Source organism: Cupressus sempervirens, chromosome 1, assembly GCF_028749045.1.
Source record: "Cupressus sempervirens isolate cs-2001-9-10 chromosome 1, ASM2874904v1, whole genome shotgun sequence".
Lineage (NCBI taxonomy): Eukaryota > Viridiplantae > Streptophyta > Pinopsida > Cupressales > Cupressaceae > Cupressus > Cupressus sempervirens.
Window position 1 is genome coordinate 671,544,995 of NC_143118.1, and position 16,359 is coordinate 671,561,353.

Consider the following 16,359-nt stretch of genomic DNA (forward strand, 5'->3'; position numbering starts at 1 on the left):
TCAAATAAATTTGATCCCAATAAAAAGTTATGAATGACTGAGTTCGGGTCTATCCAAGAGGCAGCGACAGGACAATTAAAAATTTCTTCTTAAAATGTAATTGTTCTCTAAATTTAACCATAAAAGGGTTTGTTCATATGCATCTGAAAATATAATTGATAGAAAGATTACATCTAATCATTCGAATTTTCAACTTAGAATTTCTATTTTAATTTCAAATCTTGTCTATCTAATTTCACAATATAAATTCGAACTCAAACTTGATTAAGATCTAATTATTTCTCCTTAATTGGATCTAGGATTTTTCTATTATTTTCTTCTCATCCAAATAAACTATCTAGATTCCAATTTCAAATACAGAGAGTATTCAGACACATAAAATAGATATGATGAAGACAGGAAGAGAAAGAGTGCAAAGGGTATATGAGAATATCACGAGTGTATCTGGACATTGATGCTAATTTGCCATGCCTCAGAAGTCCATAGAAAATCTCTTCCTTCTCCATCATTCACAATTCTTCCAAGAATCCAAGCTGATCGAATCCTCCAAGTGTTTAGAAGAGCTAGAAGGAGCATAGAAGCAAGTAGAAAATATATGAGCATATGAATCTTGTCCTATGCATGTAAGCTTTGAAGTTTCTATATATATTTTTAGCTTGTAGCTCGAGGCTTCCATTAAGCTTGTAGCTTCCATTAAGCTTTTTCTTTAAGCTTCTATAAATGCCTGAATATCAAGAGCTCTCAAAAAAAATTTGGATTGCTTCTTGAAACCACTGAAAGGTGTCACCAACTAAGCATGGGTCTTTTCCAATTCTTTTTTGATGAGTCATAGAATTGTAGACACCTTGTGCTTAATTGATGCACTAACCCCCGTGTTGTTGACACGTGTTAATTTCAATGCAAGCTTATAACTCCAATTTACTTTTTAAATAATCTTTATTTAAATTTTATAACTTTCATTTTAATTTTTATAACTTTTATTATTATTATTTTATAATTATTATTAATTTTAATTTCTAGTTTTCTTTTATTTAATTCCTTTTCCTCAATAATTCACATTTAATTAATTACAATGATATTTTATTAATTTTTTCAAATAAATAATTTATTAATTAAATCTATTTATTAAGACTTAATTAATGGAAAATTCACCATAGACCTCTAAGATAAAATATGAAAACTCATCATAGAACAAATCATACAAAATAAATCTAAAGGGTTAAAAATCACGAAATATGTTATCTGACACATTCGGTGGGTATACAACTCAAATACTTGTCCTAATTTTCCAATTAGGAAAAATGGCTCAAAGGGTTGGGATTTGGACTTGAGAATTTATCTCCCCTCTCTTATAATTGAGATAATGTGATAGGGTACACTCATCTTATCAATTCAGGGAAGTCGATACCCGGTACTTGCAACCTGCATAAAAACCATGAATGTACAAACACAATATATACTAAACTAAATAGGCAATGGTAGGAAGTGGTGCATCGTGTAGATCTCGACTAGCAGGTGACTACGACTCCCTTCCTTAACCACATCAGACATGTCATACAAAAGCAAACATGCAAGGAAAACATGCACACCATACACATGCAAGTATGGGGTAAGTATCCATAAGAAAGCACATATGATAATAAATCATCTTACTAATCATCATTAATAATTGAAAGCAATGTAATAATCATCATCAATAATTGTGAACACTAAAAATAATCATCATACATACATGAAATGTAGAGTTTAAGTAATCTCATCACATAATAAACTGAATCCATAGCACAATATCTGATAATCTCAAAAGAATGCTGCTAACTAACAACATAAAACTAGTTCTAAAAGAGTTCAACAATGATAACAAAATGTGAACTAGGGGCAGGCACTACATGTAACATTTTTCTACCACAATGTACTTCTCATGTTTTAGAGGCCATTTTAGAGAGAAAATAGGAAAGTTCTTTCAGGTTTGAGCTTCTCAAGCTGATTTATAAGAAAATAGAAGATTTAATAAATCAATTATGAAGTTTTGAATCAAAACATTGTGTTGCCTAAAATTGTGTAAAACATTATTTTTGATAATTGGTTTATTTTAGTGCAGACATAAATGAAAATATGCATTTTATTTAATCTTATGAAGACAATTAGTTGAAGATTATTTCTAGAATTAATTACATAGGTTTCTATATGATATTTTTAATCACATTCAATGATCATAAAAAGAAATCAGATGCCTTGATTAATTTAGATTGACGCATAATTCTTAGAGTTACTTTTACTTCTACATATTGAGTGGATAAACATCATAAGGAGTACATTGATGTGTTGGTCAAATTAGATTAGATTAGAACTATTTAACCATGTTTCAAATCAATTAGTAATATCTTTTTATTTTATGTTTGAAAGCATATTCAATGATTATGAAAAAAAAACTGATGTGTTGGCTAATTTTATTTGGGTTATCTAATTATTTCACCAATCTCATTATATGTACCATAATCTCAAGTGACTGATTAGAAAAACATCTAATATTTTTGCAAGTGAGATTATCCCAAACTAAATTGTATATTTTTTTTATCAATATTTATTATCACACTCAGAAGTCAAAAAAGGAAAATAGATGTGTTAAGATAATTGAATTTGATTAGAACTCAATATTATGGGATTTCTACAATCCATTTGAATTATTTGGTTTATTTCTAGCTTTTATTGGGCATTAAAAAATTTAACATCAACTCCAGGAGAAAATGAAAGAATTGGATTAGAACTATCTAGCCAGCCCGATGGTATATAAGTTCTTGAATGATGTTTAGCTCAACAAACTGATTGGATAAGTTTCTAATTATTTTGCAAGTGAAATTATCCTAAAATGAGTTATATAATCTTTATATTGACTAGTTTGTTCCATGACCTTAAAGAGAAATTTGAAGTGTTTACTAGTTTGGATTGAATTATAGCTATTTAACTAACTAGACTATATGTACCTGATTTGAAATGAATTTTTCTCAACGCATTATTGAATAAGCTTTTAACTATTTTGCAAGTGAAATTATTCTAGAAACCTAAATTCTAGAAACTATTCATGTGGTTGAGCAATATTTTAAAATAAAAAAATGTTAATAAAATTAAAAATTGCTAATAAAAAATTTAATATTAGAAATAAATCCACTAAAATGGTACAAATTTATATGATAAATTATAATTTCACCATAATATATTGCCATCTTAATAAATTATTTTGTTATTTTACAATAACAAATATTTATATTTTAGGATTCAACACAAACTTTCATCAGGGAGGTTTAGGATTTGTGTTTACTAGAGCTTGACTGATTTTTTTTTTTTTTTTTTTTAAAGTTATAATCACAACACATGATAATAATGAATCTTGACTTTGTCCTCTTATACAAATAATTAATGTTTATGTTTAAGGACCATATCTAGATAAGTAAATAGATAGGAATGATAAAAAAAAAATTAATTTACCTTTCTTGCAAGAATTTAACTTATTTTATTTTATTCTAATATTATTAGAAAATTTAGGCATATAATTGTAATGTACATATTTTATATTAAGCATAATGAATCAATTCGCCCACAAAATTAATGTTTAATTTTGAAAAAAAATGTTATTCGTTAATGAATATATTTTATGTGTAGTAAAATGAAATAATTGATCCATTAAATTAATATTTTACCAAAAAATTATTTTTATTCACCAATCCTTATATTTTTATGGTTTTAAAAATAATAAAATTTGTCCAGATTTAGCACATTGTTTGAGAGATTATGAATGATTCGCCAATGTAGAAAATATTTTTTTGTTTATAAATTGATATTTTTGCCAAAAAAAAAAAAAAAAAATTGTTAGTTGTTTTCCTTAAAGTATACCCTGGTTATGACCCAGTATGTGATAATAGTTCTCACACTATTGCTTCAGATAGTCATGGTGCCTCCATTGAACAAACATCCTCGCAAGTACATCTTGAAGGTCTTCCATGAGTTAATCCTGATATTATCCTTCTTCTAGAAGAATTTGATGTTGTGTGTGAATGGTTAGAACAACATACTTTGATAGTGTATTGTGTGGGTAGGACTCCTCCTGAAGCCATACTCAAAGAATTAGTTACCAAAAGCTAGATTCCTCACCAAGTCTACCTTGAAGTTGTACAAAACCTTACCAAAGGTTTCATTTTATTCCACTTTGCTAACCCATCCTATGCCAATGAGAATGGACCTTGGTTGGTTCATTCCTTGCTTGTGTTCTAAAGGAGGTATCGAGATTTTACCACCTTTGATGAAAAAAATCTTAGGGTTCCTATTTGGGTTGAGTTTCTTGGTCTCCCCCTACCATGCTGACTATTTATTGAGTCTATTGCCAACATTCTTGAAAAAGTTGATACTAAGAAACATGATAAGATTTTCAATGTTGGCTCTTAGAAATGCATTTGTGTTGAGGTTGATCTTTCCAGTGATCTCAAAGATTATATGTGGAGATTTTGGTTCATTCCCAATCCTTCTCTTGGGAGGTTCTTTATTTGGACCTACTAAACACCTATTATAGGTGTTAGTTGGCAGAACACAAGATCAAAGATTCCCCTTTGGGAGTGCCTAGTGTTGAAACCCCACGCAAGGATGCTCATTTAAGCTAGTAGAAGGAAAAAAGAAGAAGAGAGGAATAACCACTTCTGGGTGCAAGGGCAAGGCTTCCTTGATCCCAAAATGATCGAATGTTGCTTCATCTTTCACTCCTCCTATCTAGAATGGAGTGCAAATATCAGCTATTGCAGGGTTGACAATGGTTTCACTGGAGCCAATTCCTATTGCTTTGTAGGTTCCAAACCTTGTTACTTCACGAGAATCAAGGTGGCTGAAAGGACTACCAATTCTGTAGTGGTTCACCCTCTGCTTTCTACATCCTCCATTGAGACAAAAAATTTGCAATGGTCTTGTAGTCCTCCTAGGCATGCTAAGAAACTAGAATAGAAGTGGTAGGTCATCACTCCCTCAGGGTTTCCCTCTAGTTTTAACCCAATTTCTACCTTTTAAAAAATAGCTACTCCTTTTTTGAGGAAAAAGTACATATGGAAGAGTTTTCATGAAATTTTTATCATGGAATGTGGAGGTCTTATAGACCTCTCGAGAAATTACTATCTCTATGATACCCATCATAGACTTGGTGATCTAGATTTCTTTTGTATGAAAGAGGTTAAAATCTCCAATTTCATTCTTTCTTCTGCATGTCATGTCATTTGGTTGGATGACATGTTTTATTCATAGCACAAAATTGGTAGAGGTGGTGTGCTTACTCTCCTATCACCTCATCTTTAGTCTATTATTATTTCACATTGTTCTGATCCTAGGCACATAATTATTTAGATTTTTCTTTCTATCAATAATCATTCCTTTGGTATAGTTAATATTTATGCTCTCAATGATGTTTTGCAAAGATCTCAACTTTGTTGATGGATGGCTGAAACCTTGCCTCCATCTACATCGGTTATGTGTGGCAATTTTAATGTGGTAGAGCTAGCTTCTAACAAGGAAGATATTTTCCCTTTTTGCTGGACAACTTGGGAAATGGAATTGTGGTAATACATGCACATTAAACTAGGCCTTTTTAATCCCAATGTTAACCACCTCCAACATAGTGGGGTTTGACACACTTGGTCTATTTTTTGAGCTGGCTCTGACCATATATTAAAACATCTCAATTGTGCCATGATTACTACACAATCTTTTTTCTCCTTTTTTGAACATCAAGAGTTACCTATCATTCATTTATTAAATGTGACATTATCAGACCACTACCCCATTTATTTTACCATTTATTGGCAAACTATTGTCCAACAAGCTATCAGAACATAATTTTTCCTCAACACATTAGTGCTAATGCATACTTACACTATTGCTCACACTCTACGTGTCTAGAATTTTGAACTATGTCCCCATTCTCAAATAGTTTGGACTCAATGGTGGAATGGCGGTTTTACCAGAACCACAATATTTCTTAACATCCATGAAGAGGCAGTTGGTAGTTTTTAGGAAAAGGTCTAACAAAGCCAATACAAATGCTCGGAGTAAGGCTTTTGAAGGTCTTACCCTTAAGCTATTTGATCCTAATTTGTATGTCAAACTTACCAAGCTTAACCATGACAAATAGATTTCTAAAAACTATTCTTTTTGGGGCACCCAAGTTAAAGCTCACCTCGATTGGTTAGAGGTCGGTGGTAAAACTTCTAAAGAACTCTTCCAAGATCTTAGAGCTCATTATGCCAACTTTGGGATTAAAATTATTGGATAGGGCAATACTATTCTCTAAAATCTTTCTAAGATCATGTAAGATTTTGTGCATTAGTATGATTTTTTTTTATTTCCTAGGGAAATTTGGTTTCTTAGGGGGAAGGTATTAGATAGTGTATTTTTGCTATTCCAAACTGCCTGATAGTTCAGCAAAAGACTTTTTGTGAGTAATTTCTCACCATTAGGGACCTCAAGGAGGTTTTCTTTTCTATGGTAGATGATAAGGCCCTTGGGTGTGATGGGTTCCTCTATGAATTTTACAAGAACCTCTAGAAGTCTATTGGTCAAGACCTCCACAAAGTCTATCTTGAAGCATATCACACTAAGAATTTTGAAGTCATCATTAAGAAAGGAAACATTAAATTCATAATTAGAGCTGGTGACCCTCAGAATATTTGCATTTGGTGGTCCATCATCATTCTTAATGTGTCATACAAGATCATTGCTAAGGCCTTATCTCTAAAGATTTGAGATCTTCTTTCTTTAATTGTGTGAAATGAGAAAACTAGTTTTATCAAGTCCAAGGATATTCTGGACAACATCATTATTGTTTGGGAAGTCATGGAGTTGGTGCACAAGTCCAATCAATAGAATCTACTTTTGAAAATTGATTTAGTCAAAGCTTATGATCAAATTGAATGGTCCTTCATTTTGGCCATGCTCTAGGCTTTGGGTTTTGGTCCTAACTTTCTTTAGTATGTTGAAATGCTTTTTGGAGATGCTAATTCTTGTATTACAATTAATAGTTTTCAATCTAAATCCTTTGAGATTTTGTGATCTATCCAATAGGGTTTCCCTCTAGATTTGGCTTTGTATGTTCTTTTTGCTGAAGGGTTTGGTTACTTACTTGCCCACTCTATTTCTCCTGGTTAGATTCATGACATCTCCTTGCTTGAATCTTCTTCTCTGCTTGTTAATGGTCACTTTTTTGGTGACTCTTTTCTCACTCTCATGGAGTACAAGGAAAATATCACCAATGCCTTGGAATGCTTGGATACCTTTTTCAGGCTTCTTGTTCATCTATTCAATAGAATAAGACACTCTGTTACATGAAATATTTTCTTTGGGTGCTTCCCTAGCTTGCTCAATTTGAGTGGAAATAGGTTACTTAAGGAGAGATATTCCACTTTTTGGGCATTGCCTTCACCTTTCAAGATTCTCCTATGGAATTGTGGAATGTTGTGCTCATTAAAATTGAGAAAAAGATTGATTTCTAGATTACTAAACACCTTTCTCTTGTGGGGAAATTCCATATTTTCTCAAAGGTGCTAGTGGCTACTCATGTGTATTACTCTTCTTGCTAGACTCTGTATAAAGCCTCCTACCTCGAGTTGGAACATTTTCTCCATGATTTTCTTTGGGCTCCTAGTTCTCATCATCGTGGTTTTCATAGGGTTTCCTGGTATTTTTGTTGTCTCCACAAAGAGTTTGGAGGTCTTTTCCTTCTTTCCACATAGAAGCAAAGGCTTTCTCTTTATGCTAAGTTGATTATCTAGCCTCTCACCAATTTTGAAACTTAGAAAGTGTTGTTTTGGCACTATATCTCTTCTAGATTCCCTATTAATAGCCCCATGTAGAAGGGAATTGGTCTTTAGACCCTTCTAATCAGGTAGGAAACTATTCATATGCAGGGTTCTTTTTTTATTAAGAGCATTTGTAAAGCTTCGGAAGTTGTGAAGCCTTGGCTTTTCTAGGATGGTGATGGGTTTCATGATGATATTTCTTTGAATTAACTGAACCTTTGGTGGTTCCTGTTGTTTTCCATTCAGGCTATTCCTCTAGCCAAGACTCAAGGCACTAGTGCTCAACATTTTTTCAAATGTGGCATCAAGACTCCTAAGGATATTTTTTCAAGGATGTTAATGACTCTCAAATCTTGGGAGGATATGTAGGTCCAATTTTTTCTTTCTCATCTAGATTGAAAAACTTTTGATCTTCTTCTCTCTACTATTCAACCTCATTTGATTCACAAGGTAAGCATCCAACTTTGGTGGAAAAAATGGAAGTGGTATCTTGTCATGCACTTCACTAGTTATAAGCCTAGCTTATGATATCATTGGCTTTCTCCCTATCTCCCTATGGTGGATATTCTCAACCAATGTTGGCATCTTAAGTATTCGCCTTATTGTTGGAGGATGTGATTTGATACTATTTGAAGTTCTATCACTGAGCCAAAGATTGCCCATTTTTCCTTATGCCTATTTTTTCAAGGGCTTCCCCTTGGGATGTGACTCAAGCATATTGGTATTTCAAATCCTTGATGTCTTTTTTGTGGGTATCCTAAGTCATTTTTGCATATTTTTTGGTTTTGTAAGTGTGCTCAAAATTATTGGCAATGAATACATGACTTTTTCAAGCCTTTCAAGCCAAAACCCTTCTTTGGCACATGATTGTGGTGTGTGATTCCCCTAGGATTCCTAGGAAATTTGGCTAGATCTGGAAATACCTTCATGATGGAGATTTTGTTTAGTTTGTGGAATGATATGAATGCTTTTCTTTTCACTCATAACTTTATTTATATCAATGTTTCTATGTACACTAAAGTATGCATTTGTAATAATGTCATGTTGTAGTTTCAGGTCCAAGCCAACAAGGTGGCATTGGAGGTGGCCCACCTTAAGGGATTGCTCAGTCATTGGGGTAACACACCTTGCACAGTTGCTAGAGTTCCTCTTGACTCCTTGATTGACCACAATATTTCCTGGGGCCACCATCAAGGTCACATTCTTTTCCCCACTACTCACATACACCACACTCGTAGGCTCCCCACCTCTGCTTTCCTACTGGAAGCAATGCTAGTTGGTGGCATCACTCAAGTTCTCCTCCTTGCCATGATTCTAGCTGGTCTATGATGCTTGTGCTTCTAGGCTCTGGTGGCTCCAAGTGATCTTTGCCCTCCCTAGATCTGGCTATTTCTCCACCATGGGCAAAGAAGAAAGACAAAGAAAAATTTGTTAATGATGATGCTACTAATGGCTATATTATTCTTAGTCCTCCTACCAATCCCAAGAATTCTTGTAATTATAATGATCATAATGATCCACCTCCCTTGACTGGCATAACTTTGGCATCATGAGGGAGCTTCTTATATGTTTTTTTTTTTATGAATAGTTGATGATTCCAACTTTGGGTGTGTGAACCCTTGTGGAGTTATCTTGTATCCCCCAACCCCTTTTTTGTAAATTTGTAACTAGTATATTAATTTATTAATAGAAAGGGACTATTCATCAAAACAAAAATATTTTTTTACTTAAGTGTCACTTATTATTGTTAGTGTGTGATGTTTGCAATTAGGATTTAATATCATATGAACTTAATATCACAATTTCGTTCAATATGACTATTTATATGTCATTAGTTTATTGTTTTAAATAATTATATAATTTCTTGAATGAATGAAAATAATTTTTTTTACAATTTGATTTTAAAATAAGGAAATGAAAATATATAACATACACTTTTCTATATTTTATACTTTCTTTTATGATTGAAATACATTAGTTTGGAACTTTTCAAATGAAAAAAAGAATTTGGATTAATGATTGTCTTCATATGAGTTTTGGCCTCTTTTGTAATCACAATATTCTAAATTTGTGATGAACAATGACAATAATCATTAGTGTTGATAGATACTCTTTCTAGATGGAGTCTTTCTTCTTAGATACATCCTTTTTGTATCGAACAATGACTGAAGGTTTCATTTTCTGGTTCTTTTCCATTGGAGCCATTTTTGAACCAGTTATTATAAATATAAATATAAAGTTTCACCAAAAAAATGTAAAATAGAATTCAAATATTTTTAAAAGAATGTAATGCTATTTTGAAGAAACCTCATTTAATAAAGAAAAAAAAATCTAGTACAAATATTTTTTTGTGTAGAAGAGATCATAACAAGATCTAAAAGAAATATACACTTTTAGTTGTAGACAAAATTTAAATTAAATATTATTAATTGGCTTATATTTCAATAATAAGAATATATTTCAAATTTTATAGTTAATTAATTTTATCAAATTATATTAATCTATAATACACAATTATTTTAAATCTGTGATGCCCCGCCAAGGGATCCAAAGAATTTCACTAAGTTTGCCCAACAATTTTTTTTTTTTAAACATGAAAGTAAATCATTCATAACATTCGCGGAAGAAATAGTAACATCCAAGTGAAAGTAAACATAACATACATACATAACAAGTAACATTCTTCAAGATCCCTTAACATTGTATCACATCTAAATTAACTATTCATCTGACACCACATCCTTATGAAATAACAAGGATACATCCAACATTCTTAAACCATATACAAGTGTCCTTTTGTATTTACATTTTAGTTTAGCTCAATTATCCACTGTACATGTCACAAGGTATAAAAAGCTTAAATGAATAAACATCCATGTAAATACAGTGCATCACCTTACTAACTCTAATCCATGATGAAATAACATAATGAAACCACAACAATACATGAGACATCATCATAGAAGATATAAACATCCATCATAAAAGATAACCATTTATCACAAACATAAATAACTAAGTGCACGATTCCTCCCAACTATTAATACCATCATTAGACCATCATGGATCCTAGCCATCCCTCTGTGCATAACATCCAAAAGCACTGAAGAGATCATTGATATTAATATAGTAGGAATGTCACTTCTAAAACATCCTACTAACGTGCAAAGTAAATCATAAGATAACTTCATCTAACATATGCAAATCATCAATATAAGAAACATACCAGTAAATACATCCATCATAAGGTATATCATCTATCATAATGATCCAAGAATAGAATGAAGATAAATACCAACCAAGAATACTCCAGCCATGGTGTCTTAATGGATCTCAAATGATAAGAGTGGAAAAACACTACCACCCAACCATGTGGAACCTAAGTGGTCCACTCCCACCATGCTGAGGAGATAATCTCAAGTCCCAAACAGGCTATCAAAATCACATAGCATAATTACTCTCTAAGTCCAAGAATCCTAAAAGTATACTAACTCAAAGGTTCCAACACACAAAACTGACATCTAATTCCCAGAGGCACACAATGACATGTAGGAAGCCTACTATGCAAGCAGGAAAGTGTCATCGCATTTATCATGTACAAGCTATCCTGGAAGTTAGCTAAACTCCACGGGTCCATACTGATTTCATGTGGCCACTAGTATCCACTCATACTGACGAGTCATACTACGGAGTGAAAGGTCACAACCATGTGTTCTCTCTACTCCCATCCTAGTCTGTACAAGCACTCAAGGCATGGGCGAGAACCAAAAAAATTATCTTTTTAGGTTCATTTAATCCCCATTTAGTGTGCAAATGTTATCACTTATTAACCAAACTTACAATGAGTTACCCTGGCAGCCACTTAGGGCCCCGACCCCCATTGCAAGCCACTTCCCAACACTACAAGTAGATAACCTACCCTAAGCTCATGAAATCATAAAATCACCCCAGTCCTATATAAGCGACTGGAAAGAAATACCAAAAGATAATCCATAAAAGAATCATCAAATATCCATGATAAAAGCATCAAATATCCACAATAAGAATCATCAAATCTCCATGAGCATCTGAAAAAGCATCCATAGAAAATTATGTCCACAATAGTTCTCTATTGGAAACTAAAGGTGTCGCTGATAATCATAAGTATCCATTGGTTCTCAATAACCAAAATATATCTCAGAATAAATCACCATATCCATTGGTTCTCAACAAGCAACCAAGAATATCTCAAAATCATATTGATCGAAGACTCCAAAATGGTTGAGTTAAACATGTCACAACATGACATCATCAAGAAATAAATCAACATTTCAGTCCCATCATGGAAAATGGAAAGTAATCCAAGGATAACTAATTGATGACTCAAAAATGATTAGCTCAAGTGTCTCAGATACATAAGAATCTCAGCTTCAAACAAGAAGACTGATGAACAATAACAATCAATAAATACAAACATTACATAGAGCATACGATCACATAACCATGGTTGGGTTTATAAAGATCGAGACCAAATAAGATCAACATGCCAACACATCTCATAACCCTCCAGCCTCTGGTTACAACCTAGGACTGGTCAACACTAGTCAACCCAAAACCCAAAACAAGAAGCATAGAGAATACACGATGTAGACACATGTTTTGGTTTTGCTAAAATCTCATAGTTGAATTAAGTGTAGGTGTTTTCAGTTTTCTATTTGTAAGTATACTTCAAGTGTCTAAGTTTCATCATTTGACCTACAAGTCAACCTGTTTGTTCCCCGATAACATTATCCCTCCATTCATTAAAGTAATATTCTAAGAATAACTTAATGTAAATACTTTACTCATTAAAATGATCATCATTGACCTACAATTAAATTATTTGCTTTATTTTACTATGATCAATGATACTAATTGAATAACTCTTCTTTATCATTAATTCAACTTTTCAACATAATCAAAGGATCATTATGCATTTATAAGAGAACCAATTAGCAATCTTCGAATAAGAGGATTATAACTTTATTAAAATGATCAATTAAATCAATCAATTAACATAGGTACACCATCCCTGACCTATTAATATTCTAATAGTTTTCAATTAGAAACTTAATTAAGTATTAATAAAGTTTGAGTCTTTTAATTTAATCATTGCAATAATTAAATCATCACTAATAGACATTAAAATATCCAAGTCATTATTCAAGTCATAAGACTTATCAACTTCGATATCAATATTTCTACAATCTCGTTAAAAGAATTATATCAATTAAATCTCTATTACATAACATAATTATTAATTAAATCTAATTAACTCTAGTTAATTGATTTAATTAATAATTACACAACCATACCATCAACCCAATGAATATCAGTTGACTAATAACTAAAAGTCAGTCATAATCCAATACACAAATATTCATATTAATAATAATAACTTGTTAATATTTAATAACAAGCTATATTGGGAATCTTATTAATAAATCTATAATGATCACATTCATCATTCTAATATTTTCTTAACTCTATCGCATAATATAATTATATTGGCAACTCAAAGAATATCAGTTGATTAAAATCAATTATAATCCAAATTCAAAATTAATATCTTTTACAAAAATATAATCATAAAATAATCTCCACTAGATTAACTCTAATCAAATTTGTTGATAACTATTGAAACCATTATTTATTATTAGTTTGTTAGACCCAACAAACATTAATAAATAATAAACTCATCAAAACTATTATTAATCGATCTAGAGAACTTTACATAAGCTTCATTATCTAACTCTATCACCATTTAAGGTATATCAAAAATTTAGTTAATAATACATAATCTTTTAATCATAACAATAATTCAAATCATAGCTACCGTATAACAATGTTATAATGTAACAATGACCCATTGTCCAATACATCTTAATCCACTATCATTAAAGTCTTTAAATCAATATAAATTATCATCTCTCAATTATTTAATATATATTAAATAGTATTTAATCAATATTAAAAGTCAACCATAGTCCAACTCGCTAATACTCATATTGATAGTGCAATGAAAATTTTGTTATACTAGATTCATCGCTATGAATACTAATGTCTTTATTCCAACGAATTATTATTAAATTAATAATCAATATTTAACATTACTATGATTATAATATTAATCAATGTAACATATTGACCATAACATTAAACATTTGTAACTTTACAAACATTAATGTTAAGTCATACATTTATCACAATATATATATTATTAAAATATCGTTACTAGATATTAAAATAACAATATAAACCTTAGTCACCAAACAATAGTGATAAATAATAATTTTAAACCTCATAACATTTTATATAACATGATTATAATTTGTAATATAATAATTATTAATTATTAATAATATATATATAATATATAATATTATAATTTACTAATAACAAATGTTATTATTTATGAAAATCGAATTATAAAAAGTCGAATCATAAAACATTTTATAACAAACCTTATAACAAACAAAAAAAAGGCGATTATACAATCGCGCCGGCCATTGAAAAAAATAGACCGCAGGTACTTTGCGGATCAAAGGTACAGTGCAGGCCACAGGTACCCTGCGATCTCGCAGACCTTGCGGTACGTAGGGTGGGGCATGAGATTTCTACCCCTGCCCAGTATTAATATATATGCATAACGTTTTTAAATAAACGACTTCCCTCTTCTTTTAACACGAGTTATAATAAACACTTTTACCATATATGAATTCGGATTTATAAATAAAGTTTCTCATTTCAACTTACACAAATATATACATATATGTATATATGTATATATATATGTATATACGTATATGTATGTATATATATATGTATATATATGTATGTATATATATGTATGTATATATATATATATATGTATATATATGTATGTATATATATATATATGTATATATATGTATGTATATATATATATATGTATATATATGTATGTATATATATATATGTATATATATGTATGTATATATATATATATATATATATATATATATATGTATGTATGTATGTATGTATATATATATATATGTATGTATGATACATATATATATATATATATATATATATATGTATCATATATATATATATATATACAAAATTTGTTATCAATTATCACTGCATTTAAAATATGTATACAAAATTTGTTATAAATTATCACTGCATTAAAAATATGTATATATATTTATATATATATATATATATACAGATTTGCAAAAGAGAATATATACTTAGACTTAAACAAAAAGGGCTTTTCTAAACAAGAATTTTCCCTTTTAAATAATTGTTTCCTAAACATATCCATTAATCCATCCAATAGGTTTAACTATAAAGTTTGAAATCATCATTTCTCAAATGATTCTATATCGAAACCAAACCCATTTTAGATTCTAATTTCTCCTTAATTGGATTTAGGGTTTTCTATTGTTTTCTTTACAACCAAATAAAATATCTAGATTTCAAATTTCAAATTATAGATTCAATCATAGAGAAGATTCAGACATATATAACAGACACGATGAAGATAGAAAGAGAAAGAGTGCAAATAGAATATGTGATTATCACGAGTGCACTTGGATACTGATGCTAATTTTCCATGCCTCAGAAGTTCATAGAGAATCCCTTCCTTCTCCAGCATTTGCAATTCCTCTAAGATCTAAGCCAACCAAAACTTCCAAGTGACTAGAAGTGCTTGAAGAAGCATAAGAGTATGTAAAAACATATGAGCATGTAGAAGCATATGAGCTTCTCAAATGCATGTAAGCTTTAAAGCTTCCATTTTAGCTTGTCCAAACACACTAGGAGAGCCTCTATTTAAAAGCCTCTAAGATGCATCTAGGATGTGTCTAGAAAGAACTAGAAGATAAGCATGAAAACTGAGCATGAGTCTACTCGAACCTTCTAGATGAGTCTTAAGGTTGTAGACACCATGTGCTCAAATAAAATGCTAACTCCTAAGTGTAGACAACTTAGTGCATTCTTAGAGTGCAAACCCCTGTGTTGTCTACATGACAACTCCCAAGAATTTGCCAATTCCTATCTGAAAAAATATTAAAAAAATGCACATTAATTAATTTAATATTTACTTTACTCTTTCCAATATAATTTATTAAATTTTAAATCTCATGCACTAACTTTAATAATTCCACTTATTCTTATCTGAATATATTTATATTTTAATCACATGAAATCTAGAATCTTTTAATAATTTTAATATCTTTTCCACTTTTAAATTTTATTTTCAAAACTTAATTGCTAAAATATTCATTAGCTTTAATAATATTATTATTTAGTCATTTATTTAAAAAAATGAATTTCAAATATATTATTATTAAAATAAATATTGTCACATTCCAAATTTAAACTTATAACTTTTATCTTCAAATTTAATTATTTTATTTAATTAATTTCCTAATTAATTAAATAAAATAAATATTAAAATATCATATTAATTTTCCATTAAATTATACCATTAATTAAATCTTTTAATTAGGCTTAATTAATAGAA